Genomic DNA, 11012 nt, shown 5'->3' on the forward strand with positions numbered 1-11012 from the left:
GGATTCTCTTGATGGTTTAGAAGTGACACTGCAAATAAGTGTTAACAGAATAGACACAAACAGGATTTTGAAATTTACTGTACCAGCCCACTAAGAAGAGTACAAAAGCCAGCTGTCACACTGAGTTGACCTTCAAGAGTTCTGCTTCGAGAGTATTCATCGAACTCTGTGCAAAGCCCATTCAGGATTTCCTAAGTGAGCGTTAGCACTGTACTCTGTTCATTGTCATAAAATATTCCCGGCTACCTTTCCCTCACTTTTGGGATTTATCTTCACAGCACTGCCTTCAATACTGCTGAGTCTACTCTTGGCTGATGGATGCCTTTCTTTCTTTCTTCCCTCCTTCCTCCCTCCTTTCCTCCCTCTCTTCCTCCCTCCCTCTCTTCCTCCCTCCTTCCTTCCCTCCCTTCCTTCCTTTCTTCCCTCCTCCCTGCCAGCCTGCCTGCCTTCCTTCCCTTCCCTTCCTTCCTACCGTCTCACCCTCCCTTCTTCCTTCCTTCCTTTCTTCATTTCTTTCTTTTTTTCTCTTTCCTTCCTTCCTTCCTTGCTTTTTTCTCTCTTCTTCCTTCCTTCCTTCCTTCCTTCCTTCTTCTTTGCCCTTCCTTCCTTCCTTTCTTCCTTTTCTCTCTCTCCTTTCTTTCTTTCTCTCTTTCTTTCTCTCTTTCCTTCCTTTCCTTCCTTCGTTACCTTCCTTCCTTTCCTTCCTTTGTTACCTTCCTTCCTTTCCTTCCTTCGTTACCTTCCTTCCTTTCCTTCCTTCGTTACCTTCCTTCCTTCCCTTGCTTCTTTCTTTCTTTCTTTCTTTCTTTCTTTCTTTCTTTCTTTCTTTCTTTCTTTCTTTCTTTCTTTCTTTCTTTCTTTCTTTCTTTCTTTCTTTCCTTCTTTCTCTTTTAGGTAAGGGTCCTGGGGCTTGAACTCAGGGCCTGGGCACTGTCCCTGAACTTCTTCTGCTCAAGGCTAGTGCTCTACCAATTCAGCCACAACTCCATTTCTGACTTCTTGGCGGTGGGGGGGGGGGGGGAGAAGGTAATTTAGAAGGAGATAAGAGTCTCACAGACTTTCCTGCCTAGATTGGCTTTGAACTGTGATCCTCAGATCTCAGCCTTCTAAGGACCTAGGATTAAAGGTGTGAGCCATCAGTACCCAGATGAATGCTTTTCTTTTGAAGTTGATTCTGTGTCTTTTACTTTAGGGTTTTCTTTTGTAGCTTGTGATTTGTGTTTTAGGAAACTTGATTTATAGAATTGTAACCTCTTTGTACTGAGTACTAATATTTTGGCTTGCTGTCAGTTTGATGGAGTCAATCATACGTCCCTCCCAGGGAAGTGATGAGGCTTTGGGACAGCCTGGAGTGAAAGGAGGAGGAACAGGAGGATTTCCTGGCCAGGAGTGTGGAGTCCACACACAGCTGAGCCAGAACCTGCCCTCCTAGTTCAGGATTGCACAGCATCTGGGGATGCCACCCCATCCCCAGAGGGGGAAGCTCTAGATGGAGGAACACAGGGGTTTTCAGCAATGCAAAGAAATTCTTCCTACAACTGCACAGAGAACCCACACTCAGGTCCAGCTCTGAGGCAAGCCAATTGCATGCTGAGGGGCTCTGGGCATGCGCACAGCTGTTGTCCACTAGGCCTTGACCAGGACTGGCCTTTAGCCAGGCTGTACCAGCCAAACCATGCCCCAAAGCTGGACCCCTGAGGCGTAGCACGCCCGGAGCATTGTGCACAGCAAGTGCGGTCATTTTCCAAACATACCAAGCCTCAATGCATGGGCCTGTTATAGGAAGAGATTTAGAGCAGGTCCCAGGCCTAACCCATGACCAGTTGTAGCACAAGTATCCAAATGCAGGATCCAAGGATCCAAATGCAGATGGTATCTTTCCAAAGAATTTCCAGAATTGACAGTGGGTTTGCTTCTAGAAAGAGGACCAATGGACAAGGATGAGCTACTAATGCACGAATACATTCTATTTTATTTATTTATTTATTTGGCCATGCTGGGTGTTGAACTCAGGGCACTTCACCAGTCCCTTTGCATGTTGGCTATTAAGATAGTGTCTTGTGTTATAGCTAAGGCCGGGACTGTGATCTTCCTATTTCTAGGTCTCTGAATTATTGAGATGGCAGGTACATCATGCCACCAGATCTTGTCAGTGGCAAAGATGGAGTCTCACAAACCTTGTTGGGTCTTTGTTTTTTGTTTTTAGTCCAGGATGGTCATGAACTTCAATCCTCAGATTTCTGTCTACTAAGTAGCTACAATTACTGGAGGCTTGAAACATGGTGACTTTCTCTTTTGAACTTTGGTTCTAATGGAGACAATAAACTATTCGGTAATAACATTTACATTAAATAAATGACAAGTATAGCTTTCAGGATTCTACCCTAGTCCAATAGAATCCAAATATCCAGAGAGGATATAGGGCTTGAAACAAGTGTCCAAAGGGAGTCTAATCAGGATGATGCCTCCTGCCCAATCAGGAGGCTAGTCTTATAAGTAAGAAAACAGCATCAGCCAGTGCCAGTGTCTCACACCTCAGAAGGCTGAGATGTGCACACACAGTTAAAGCTAGCCTGGACAAGAAAGTAGGTGACACTACCTCCAATTAACTACCAAAAAGTGAGAAATACAGCTATGTCTGAAGTGGTAGAGCACTTAGCCTTGAGCACAAATGCTCAGACAGTGCCCAGGCCCTGAGTTCAAGCCCCAGAACTGGCACAGAAAATGAAAACCAAACAAAGCAAAATAAACACCCTGAGTTCCAGGAAAGTGTAGACTAAGCCAGTCACACAGCTTCTTAAGAGCAGAACAGCAAGCCAAAGCCAGGCTCCCAATGTACAGATTTCCAAATTATAGTAACTGCCAACTTCTCCTCCTTACAACCCCCAGCATCTTGGCCCCTCCATACAACAAAGGCTTTTCCTGTATCAGGTGTCATACCCTTCAAAACCTCTGCTTTCTTCAAGCTCTTCTGGCCAGCTGAGTGATGGCATGTTTGATTGGGTGCTCACAGCCTACAGAGATATTCCGGGAAGCTTCTGGAGAAACTCTACAGCTATCCACTGATATAAGGGATTGAGAAGGGTGCTATTTTCTTCCCAAATCATACCCCAAGAGATAGAGGAAAAATAGCATTGGACTAAAGTCTATTCCAAGACCTGGCTTTGAAGGTTTGCCCAGTGGAAGGGTTTCCCACTGTGGCTTCTTTTCTATCTGGGGGGGGGATAGAGGGGAGTTGGCATGAGATTCAATGATCCCCAAGTCCTTTGTACCTTTTAAGATTCTAATATACAGGCGCTATGGCTCACACCTGTAATCCTAGCAATTCAGGGGGCTGAGATCTGAGGATTGTGATTCAAAGCCAGCCCAGGCAGAAAAGTTTGTGAGACTCTCATCTCCAGTTATTACCACCAGAAAACTGGAAGTGGTAGAGAACTAGCTTTGATCAAAAGAGTTCAGGGACAATGCCCAGGCCCTGAGTTCAAGCCCCACAAGTGACCAGAATAAGAAAAGTATGCATACTATTTATATTATATATTATATGTATTTATGCAATTTCATATTTATATAATATATATTATACAATCACTGCCTAGATCATTTTTCTATAAGTTTTTGTTTTAAACATGGGCACCTGTTGCCTAGGAACATGGAGGGGGGTAGTGCCCAGCTGTGAGGCTCTCTCCTGCAAGCAAGTCTGGGTGGACCACATCTGGCAGGTTGGGACACAGGACAAACTCCTGGCTGCCCAGTTCACATCTGGACCTGGACTCCACAGGCTGAGCCCTACCACCCCCTGTCATGCCCCCTAGTGGGCAGCCATGGCCAACCCCACACATGGGCTCTCCTCTCCTCCCAGCCCAATTTGGTGGCACTGTGGAACCATTGCTGTCATACAGATGTGTGACTCAACCCAGTGGAAGTAAGCCCCATCTTGCAAAGCCATAATGGCCTTCAAAGTGGAAAAGAATTTAAGTGGAAGGTGTGGGATCACCTCTAATTAGAGAACAGGCTCAGAAGGTTACCCAAACATTTCTGAAAAATGTGTTGAATTGACAAGACTGGAACTGTGGTTTAAGTTTCCTGAAAAGAATTCTTGACATACTTGTTTTTGACAAAGCCCTTCATATTACTGAGAGGAAATGGGGGAGGGAGCGGGGAATTAGACAATTGTTTCTAATATGCATGTGGTTTGGGCACTGATATATTTGTTATCTTTGGGGGAGGGGATAAAATGTCAAATCACAATCTTGGGTCATCACACATTCAAGCCAAGCCCTCAAAAATGGAGTGAGTTTCCAATGTGAGTTTATCTTCCTTTGGGTTTGAAAGGTTATCAATAAGTCTGTGGGCAAGCCTGTTATCTAGCTTATAAGAATAACAGTCTCTTGTGGGAATGAAACAAAACAAACAACCAAGAGAACTGTCCTGGCCACTTTTTAGTTTTTCTATCCAGCCCGCATTAGGCGTGGTCAATGTGACTTCACCTCTTCTGGGGAGAAGGTCCCAGCTACAACATCTGGCCACAGGAACCTCTGGCTGCTACTACTGTAAAGTCATCTCTCTGGCTTTGTGGATGGCTGTTTGTTTGGTTTGTTTGGTTGGTTTTTTAGAACATTCTTTCTTTAGAAGAGGATACTCAGGAGAGAAACACAAAAGCATGCAATGCCTTGTGTGCCTCTTCATGTTTATACAAAATAATATATAGCCAGATGCTGGTGGCTCACGTCTGTAATCGTATCTACTCAGGAGGCTAAGATCTGAGGATCGCCGTTGAAAGCCAGCCTGGGTAAGGAAAGTCTGAGAGACTCTTATTTCCAATTAATCACCAGAAAACCGGAAGTGGCACTGTGGCTCAAGTGGTAGAGCGCTAGCCTTGAGCTGAAGAGCTGAGGGACAGCGCCCAGGCCCAGAGTTCAAGCCCCACGATCGACAAAAAATAATAATTATTTTTTTGATGATTCTGTCTTCTATTCAAGTGCATTTAAGGAGGGTTGGGGGGAAGGGTACAGAACTTGAAGGAAAAAAGGTGAAAAAGTGCATCCGTAGAGCTCACTGGACACTGATTGAAAGTGAACTATACAACATATGAGCAGAGATGGGAGGGAGAAACTGGGAGACACTGAAGGGAAGATAGTATATAAAAGGAAATATACTCATACCTTACTCCTGTACATCACCTTTATAATAACAATAAATTATTGTTTTGAAAAAAGAGAATCACCCAGATACCTTCCTAAGGACTGTTTAATATTTGAAAATTCATACCAGACAAATCATTGTCACCCCCTAAATAAAGACCTACCATGTTTCTCAATATTATCTTGTGCTTTAAGAAAGCCCTGGATCTCAGCAGGTGGGCAGGCACAGACGTGTGGTTTTCTTTCTTTCTTCACTGATTTACTGCTTCTAATCTTAGTTCTAAGTGAATCTGAATGCAGGTAATCCTCTGCCTGCCATTCACATAGAGTCTGTCCCCTAAGGAAATGTGACATGTACAACTTCTTCAGGAGTACTAATTTACTTATTTTGATGTATTTATGCTATTATTTGCTTGGGCTTACTGTGGGGGAAGGTTCTCATGTCCATTGACTGGTGCATGTGGTGCATAAGGATTTCCATTGGCTAATTTTTTTCAAGCAAGAGGCAGAGCACTTTGGAATCGTCTGGTCCACTGGGAAACTGTTTATATTATTGATATGTTCTTCTCTCCAGAATTAAGAGTGTGTTGAATCTGAAGTTAGGAGACTGAGAGGCTGCTGCATGAATGACCCCATCTCCATGTCTGTCCCCAGTCTTTGTCTGACAAGCTTGTCTGCACAGGCCCAGGCCAATGCTGGGCGGGGGCAACGTTTCAGGCTATGATAGTGTTTGTGGGCATCATACTTCCCGCAGGGACACCAGGGAACATGAGCTAATTGTATGAACAAGGGGCATGTGGATTTGATTCCAGCTTACACAGATCATGTTGTGAGTGAAGGAAGACAATTTAAGGAATGGAGACTGGGGCCTCAGCTGTGCAACAGACTCTCCCTTTGGGTTTGCTGAACTCTGACAAGCTAAGTGCTATTGGTTCTTGTTCTTTATACCCAGCTCCCTCTGCGGGGTTCTTATGAGTTGTCACTCTATGTTACCAAACTAGAAGATCTGGAGAAAGTAGACTCTCAGTTTGTAAGTTAGATGAATTTATCTGGAATCAGAAAGAGGCCTTCCCAAGGCCCCCAGAAGCCCTCATTTAGCTGCAATTAGAACAGGGACTGGAGAACTATTATATTTTCCAGCCCACCCAGCCCACAAGTGCCTGAGTTGTTATACTGGTGTGTATGTGTGTTTCTGTATGTGTGTGGTGTGTGCATGTATGGGTGTCCTGGGGCTTGAATGTAGGGCCTTAGTGCTCTCCTTGAGTTTTTCTGCTCCAGGCTAGCACAGTATCATTTGAGCCACAGCTCCATTTCTAGCTTTTTGGTGCTAAATTGGAGATGAGAGTCTCAGACTCCCCTGCCCAGGCAGTCTTCCACAGTCCTTAGATCTCAGCCTCCTAAGTAGGTAGGATGACAGGTATGAACCATCAGTGCCTGGGTAAAGTTGGTATACTTTTAATAATGCCCAGGATAGAAAAATATGGATCCAAAAGACATGGAAAGCTATGCTGTAAATTAGGCAAGTCAAGCCTATTCAAAAATTATCACCAATTTCTCAATGGCAGGAAGGTGTCATATTGCTAGACTAGAATTGGATGGAAACTTCAAGGATTGCAAGTGGGGAAATGTGCTGGCTCAAAATGTGGGGACCACTCCCCAATAACTCACCTCTGAGAAGACAGAGAAAGCCAGTAAGTGATGGCTGATCTTACAGTTCCTATTTACAACTGCAAAAAACATCCTGTAAGGTTGTCAGCCTTTGACTTCATTTAAATTCAATAGGAATAGAGCTACTGTGCAAAGCCAGGAGCTTCTCAAACATGAGTCATACTGCCCAGGGCATTGACAATAGGCCTGGCCAACTCTACATTTCAGTCTCCATCAGGCACTTTGAATGACATTTGTCAATGAACATTTGTCAATCAAAGTGCATCCATGGAGTTAAATTTGCCACACAAAACTGGATGCATAAGGATTTTTAAATGATGCAAACAAACAGGTTTGCATTGACCTGAATGCTTTCTATTAGGAAATACCCCCTAACCTGGGTGCTGGTGGTTTATGCCTGTAATCCAAACTACATGTGAAGCTGAGATCTGAGGACTGAAGGTTGAAAGCCAGCCTGTGCAAGAAAGAGCATGAGAATCTGTATCTCCAATTAATCATCACTAAGCTGGAAGTAGAGCTCTGGCTCAAGCACTAGCCTTAAGAAATACAAGTTCAGGGAAAGCATTTAAGCCCTGAGTTCAAGCCCCAGGACCAGCATGCATAAGCACGCACACACACGTGCGCACGCGCGCACACACACACACACACACACACACACAAACACACACACAAACACACACACAAACACACACACAAACACACACACACACACACACACACACATGCACACACCTTCCAGCAACCCAGCACAGCACCCAGCAGTACTCTGTAACACAGACTTAACAAACACAGTCCAGTACTCCAAAGGGGTACACAATATAAATGCTTTATTGCTAGCACAGAGGTTTCTTTTGAAGCAAATTAAAAGAAATAAATCTTCATTTTCACATTGTATACTGTAGTTCAAAGTAACTAGTTGGTTAGTGGTGGGTGCACTCGGCCGCACTAAAGTATGGCATTCTATGGTAGAGCTTGGAGCGCATAAACAAAGCCATCAGCTGCCCAGTGCACTGTTGTTTGTATATAATGGGGAATAAGGGTAAGGTGAGGGTTATAAATAGCAAACCAGTATGGTTAGAAAGCAGGAAACCATTAAATACAGAAGACTATAATATGTATATATCTATGTCGCCCCGATTCCACATACTGGAGTTTACCTTAGGTCTTTTTAAAATAGCTGATCTTCATCTAGATTAGGGACTGGCATGGAGTGGAGAGAGAAGAAGGGGAGGATGTGAATGCTGACCACACCAAACTAGGGGGTTAACTGGAAAGCGGAGGAGTGAGGCTGGGAGGGAAGGGAGACAGCTTGGCTCACACCTCTCCCGCTGGCTGAAGCTCACTTGTTGAGGCAAGCACGTGCATGGATGAGGCCCTGTTTGTGACACAGCTCTACTGACATGCCAGTCATGGCACACTGCAACCCTGCAAATGCAGAAGGAAATCCACAGGCTTGGCCAGGTTGCCCAAGGTCACTGTGAAGGACTGAGGATACAGGATTTGGGTATGCTGGGCGGGTATTGCACCACAGGCTTGGAAATGGCAGGTGCAGAGGGAGGCATTGAAATAATGTGAAATAATCCACGTAAGAATTGTCAGTCAGCATTGGAAACTGGGTGATTTCTGCAGGGCATCCGGGCTCCCCAGTTTCTCAAAGCTACTTAAAGATTGTTTGGAGGGGGGAGGGGGTGATTTGCAGAGAAGATTTGGGAAAGATCCATCTATGAAAAACAAGGTCTATGGCTTTGCTTTATTCTAGAATTACCAAGAAAGGATCTGTCTCTGTCTCTCTCTCTCTCACACACACACACACAGAGCAAAGCTCAGAAGCTGTGAACACTGCCTGATGACCTCTCATCTCCATCATCACCTTTGAGGGGAAGTAGATGAAACAATCAAGAAAATGTGTTATTCATCTATCTATCTATCTATTTTCTTGATAAAATCATCTGCTGCAGGATATATGGCTTGGTTCCTTATCTTAGCTATGGTGAATAATGCTGCGATAAGCAGTATTGTGCAAGTAGCTTTAGTGTGGCCTTATTTGTGATTATATATATGAATTCTATCCATGCTTCCATCAGTAAGAATGTCACAGATCCATTTGTTAGGAAATGCAAAGACTTGGGAAAAATTACATTAATTGATGTTAGTCAGACCCAAAGAGACATAGGTCCCATGGTTTCTGTTATCTACAACAATTAGTATATGACTACGACAAACACAAGAGGTCATATGTTATATGGCCATATGCACATAAGCTGATGCTGTTCTATTTATTTTATTCATAATGTATTATGAGATATTTTTGGTTTCTATGTTCTTCCTCCATGGTATAACCCCTGTTGTCACTGAATTTTATTTCATTGTCCTTCATCTTGTATATAAATTTTTCCTAATTTAGGGAGGGTAAAGGAAATAACAGAATGGCAAATGGCTCGTTTTAACATGGGGATGGATAAGACACTATGTTGAAAACAAAGTATACAACTTTGGGAAGGGGAGGGAGGAGTTGGGGAGTTGGATAGGAAAGGAATGCAGAGGATAAACAAGGAGGTGTAACAACGCTGAATAGAAAATTGGCTCATGTAACCGTAAACCCTCTGTACAGTATCTTTACTACAAATACACACACACACAAAGTGTGGGAAATCAATTCACAGTGTTGGACTACTGAAAGCTCGTGCATCTCTCTTCCACAAAATTATAGTCTAACAATGCATAGTAAGAGAAAGTGTGATATTGTCTTCTGGTTCAGGTCGCCAGTAAGTATTTCTGTTTTCATATAGGGAAGTAAGGCTGGCTTTCCTAAGTTCATTAAACAGAAGTGAGGATTATTGGCTACATCACAATAATGATGGCCCCACATAGACAAGACTCTACACAGAAGTATCAATTGCTGTGGACAACCCATGTGTGGGATATCCTCCATTGTGGGGAGAAGGGATACTGAAATTGGTGAATTCAGTTAACTTTAGGAGACAGTTAACAGTTCCTTGCCCTAAATTCCTTCCTCCATATCTTTGCATGCTATATTTGGCCTTTAGATGTGACTGGGACATTTTTCTCTTAATAGATTTTTTTCTATCTACCCCTGACATCTCAAGATGTATTTATTAAAATTTTCTCCAAGTAGGCAGTTTGTCCATGATGAAAAACAAATTTTGACTGAAAAATATGGAATTTGTTCTGTTCAAATATATTGCTTGGTATAAATGACTATAATCTGTGAAGTAGACAGAGAAATCAGTTCGTGTGTGTCTAGCTACAAAAAGATCTGGAGATGATTATGTCCTACCTGTTTACTTTTTATTTCATTAAAGAAATCACATTTAAGACATCTGATTTTGAAGTATTTAGTCAGGGTTATTCTCCTAGAATTTTTCTTTCCACAGAATTTGCTGACATTTATCTACCTGTCACAATGGAAGACGGTACACGGTTTTAGAAATTATTTACGTGGTTAAGTTCACCTTTCCTTCTTCATTTATTGAATCACAGAATGTATAAACACAGGAGTAGACAGAACAGGGTAGATAGCATTACTCCTGATGGGCTCTGAAGTTTTAGACATGGTGATAATTATAACTGAATTTTTATATGCCTGATTGAGATGTAAGAAAGCAATTAAATTATGGCCCTTTTCTTTATTGAATTTTAAAAATGCAGGTAAATCATATAAATAAGAACTATCTAAAATGAAGTGACAGTACATCAGAAGGTAATTTATACAGTAATATGCTGTCTTATTTGGAATCTTCATTCTCCTAGTAAGGATTTCTAAGATATTGTATCAGTCTTAAAGGGAATAACAGAGAAGTTTTATATTTTCCCCAGTATATTCCTTTTATCCAAAATGTATTTTTTAATTTTCAGAGGAATCTATAGATCCTGAGAGGTTATTGAAGTTTCCCTATGATAAAAATCACAAAATCAGGTCGTGCAGGTTGCCATTCCATCTGGTGAAGTGCAGAAAGGTAAAGTTTCAGTGGGAAATATTGGTTCCACATACAGTCTTCAGTTCATGGACAAATTAGGGTATCTTTTTAAGGAAAACTTTGGAAAAGTGTGTGAAAAGTGTAAGAGAGTATGTGGGAACACATGTCATTGAGAGCCTTTTGTATTTCTTCTGAAATCTCAGCAGAATGTAATGGAAACCATGCCAGTGGAAGTTCAACTTGTGTATTTCTAGAGAGGAGGCAA

This window comes from Dipodomys merriami, unplaced genomic scaffold, assembly GCF_024711535.1.
Source record: "Dipodomys merriami isolate MVZ:Mamm:240054 unplaced genomic scaffold, mDipMer1.0.p SCAF_18, whole genome shotgun sequence".
NCBI lineage: Eukaryota > Metazoa > Chordata > Mammalia > Rodentia > Heteromyidae > Dipodomys > Dipodomys merriami.